This window comes from Triticum aestivum, chromosome 1D (genome assembly GCF_018294505.1).
Source record: "Triticum aestivum cultivar Chinese Spring chromosome 1D, IWGSC CS RefSeq v2.1, whole genome shotgun sequence".
In the NCBI taxonomy this organism is placed as follows: Eukaryota; Viridiplantae; Streptophyta; class Magnoliopsida; order Poales; family Poaceae; genus Triticum; species Triticum aestivum.
Window position 1 is genome coordinate 437,511,348 of NC_057796.1, and position 3,810 is coordinate 437,515,157.

The following is a 3,810-nucleotide window of genomic DNA, read 5'->3' on the forward strand; positions in this document are numbered from 1 at the left end:
GAGAATGAGCCGGAGGAGCCGGAGGCAACCGCAAAGGCCTTCTTGGAGGTCTTGGCCTCGTCGAAGAAACCTCTTTATGCGGGTGCGAAAATATCTCAGTTGGATGCCATCTCGCAACTGATTGCAGTCAAGGCTGAGTACGGCTGTAGCCAGAAATGCTTCGAAGCATTCCTGGGAGTATGGGCAAACAGCCTCCTTGAGGGTCATGAACTGCCGAAAAGCATGTACGATACAAAGAAAATCATGAAGGCACTCTCTATGGATTATGAGAAAGTAGATGTTTTCCCGAAGAATTGCCTTTTGTTTAGGCACGAGTATGCGGATGACAAGTCCTGTAGGAAGTGCGGTTCGTCTCGGTACATTGAGGTGGTTGGCGAGGATGGTGAGAAAAAGCAGCTAACCATCCCCGTTAAGGTTCTTCAGTATCTTGATTTTATAAAAAACATTGCAGCGCCATTTCATCATGAAGGAGTCTGCCAAAATGATGAAGTGGCACAAGGAAGGTATAAGGTACAATCCAAAAAAAATCGTACATCCATCGGAAGGGGAAGCATGGAAGTCGTTCGATGAAGAATACCCCGAGGAAGCAGCCGAGGCTGGGAATGTCAGAATAGCCATATCAGGTGATGGGTTGAATCCATATGGTATGTCGTCAAATCCATACAGCTGCTGGCCCGTGTTCGTAATTCCGCTCAATCTTCCTCCCGGTGCCCTAATGCAATGGAAGACCATGTTCTTGTCGCTCATCATTCCGGGGCCTGAATACCCGGGGAAGCAATTGGGTGTGTTTATGCAGCTGCTGGTGCATGCTTTGCACCATTCTTGGTACTTTCCGAGGTTGACATACGACCGGGATCTGCAGAGAAATTTCTTGATGAAAGTTTGGTTGCACTATTGCATGCATGACTTTCCCGGCTATGCTCTATTCTACGGATCGTCTACAAGTGGGAAGATGCCATGCCCAGTGTGCATGCAGGCTCTGCGAATGATTTGGCTGAGTAAGGGTGGCAAGTATGTAGCCTTTGACCTGCATCGACAGTTCCTCCCTCCAGACCATCCAGACAGGGAAGACAAGAAGAACTTCACGAAAGGACGGGTTGTTCATGAAGTAACCGAGATTCCAACATTTTCGGGGGCAGATGTTCTTGCTCAGCTAAAAGCTCTCAAGCCTAAAGTCAAAGGCAAAGGCAAAGCCAAAGCCAAAGGCTTCGAGGGATATGGTGAGACGCACAACTGGACTCACATTACCCCCTTCTCACAGCTTCCCTATTTCAAGGACCTCAAACTTCCTTAGAATATTGATGTGATGCACACCGAAAAGAATGTGGCAGAGTCCCTTTTCCACACGATCCTCAACATTCCTGATAAGACGAAGGATAACGTTAAAGCTAGAGCCGATCAACAGAGACTTTGTGATAGACCACGCCTGAACATGAAGCCTCCCACAGGCGGTCGAAAAAACTGGTTCAAGCCAGATGCTGACTTTGTCCTTAAACCACTAGAAAAAAAGGAAGTACTTATCTGGCTGAAACAAATTTTGAAGTTCACCGATGGTTATGCATCGAATATAAGTAAGGGAGTCAATCTTTCAATGGGCAAAGTGACCGGCCTGAAGAGTCATGACTACCATGTATGGATTGAGCGGATAACGCCGGTGATGGTTCGAGGCTATGTCCCCGAGCATGTCTGGCGAGTGCTTACCGAGCTAAGCCATTTCTTCGGCACGCTCTGTGCTAAAGAAGTAAGTAAAGAGGTGATTGAAAATTTGCATAAGAAGGCACCGGAGTTGATAGTCAAGCTAGAGAAGATCTTTTCGCCAGGCTTCTTTACTCCGATGACACATCTCATTCTGCACCTCACGAATGAGGTATTGTTGGGGGCGCCTGTGCAGAATCGCTAGCAGTACGGCCCTGAGAGACAGAACAAGCATCTCCGACGGAAATGTGGAAACAAAGCTAAGATTGAAGCTTCCATAGCTGAGGCAGTTATCCTAGAGGAGGTGTCAGACCTCAGGACATCATACTATCCAGACCACGTTCCCCATCTGCATAACAAGGTGCCTCGATACAATATAGAAGAGCCCAAGTATCAACCCAGGCTCCATCTATTCAACGCGCAAGGTGGGAGGGCTGGGGCCTCGAAATCTTATAACATGCCATGACAAGAGTGGGAGGACCTCATGTTCTATATCTTGCACAACATCAAGGAAGTTGAGGAAGTGTGGATGAGGTAATACCACTACACCATTCCTTTATGTCTTCCACATCATCATGTTCCATGTTCACTTAGTCCCGGTCTAACACCGCTTTTCTTTTTTTAGTGATTTTGTTCAAGAGGAATGGACGGGAATGAATCCTCCTAATGAGGCGGAGGCACTTACTCTTCTCCGTCATGGAAACCCTGGACGTAAAAATTTTGTTGCTTGGTTCATGGAGAAAGTAATTTTCCACACTCCCCTATTAAATACCTAGTTCAACATTTATTAGTTAACCGAACTAATGCACGCAGCAATTTCAATTATACTTGTAGGGAAAAGATCCGAACATATCTATGGATGATGAATTGAGATGGGTTTCCATGGGTTTTGACCCTGCCGTCATGACATGTAAAAAGTATGATGTGAATGGGTATCGCTTCCATACAGAGGAGCACCAGAACAGCCGGCCCGATCCCAAAACTATAAATACCGGAGTGTACACCCCTGGTCAAAATTCAGTAGACTACTACGGAAGGGTACAAAATATATACGAGGTTAAATTCCGCCAGGGGCGCAAGACCCTAAGTCTGCCTGTGTTCAAATGCCGATGGTTCGATCCGCGGGAGGGGGTAAAACATACGCCTTCCATTGGTTTGGTCGAAGTTAAACCATCAACCGTCTATGCCGGAGCCGATCTCTTCATTGCGGCTACCCAAGCTACACAAGTATATTATCTGCCTTACCCATGCCAGAAAGAGTACCTAAAGGGTTGGGAAGTTGTGTTCAAGGTGTCGCCACATGGTAAGCTACCGGACCCGAATGAATACGATTACTACAACATTAACCCATGACATACGAGGGAGTGTTCTATCAAGAGCAACCTGATGATGATGATGATGTGGTTAGAAACGATGACGCTAGACCATTGGGTGATGATGATGTGGATCCAAACGTCGACGATGCACGGAATGATGGTGAGACCATTGTCAATGAAAATGACATACTTATGCTAGAAAAGTTAAACGAAGACGCTGACGACGAGGAAGAGCCTCCACCTCCGTCAGACAACGAAGATGATATGATTGATAGTGATGATGAGACGGACCGAGAAAGAGGTTACAACAGTGATGATTCATATGGGTTCTAGCAGATGTACGTTTCAAGTCTTTTTTTCTATAGTTTAGGAATATGCCTTTTTATGCATTTTTATTAATGTGTTTATTATCATGCCTTTTCCTTCATTTCATTAATTTACTAATTGCTTATTCTCTTTTCAATGCAGGTTCGTGGAACATGGGCAAGGGGAAGGCCGACGGCGTGGGTTTCCTACGCAAGGTCGTCGGCCTGCCTAGTCGGAATGGTCGAGCACGTAATCCTCCCCCCGGCTACTTGACGATGACTCCTCACAGGGAGGTCAAGGGAGAGGTGCCCCTAGAGGAAGAGGGGGCGGGGGAGAGCCTCTAGAGGCCGAGGTGGTGGGGGGAGAGCCACTACAGGGGGTTACGGCCAGAAAGAGCGCACCCTCACCGACTTAGGGGTGTTGTCTTCGAGGCCCTGCTCTAGTGAGGTACCCTCTGGCGAGGAGGAGGACGAGGAGGAGGAGGAGGAGGAGG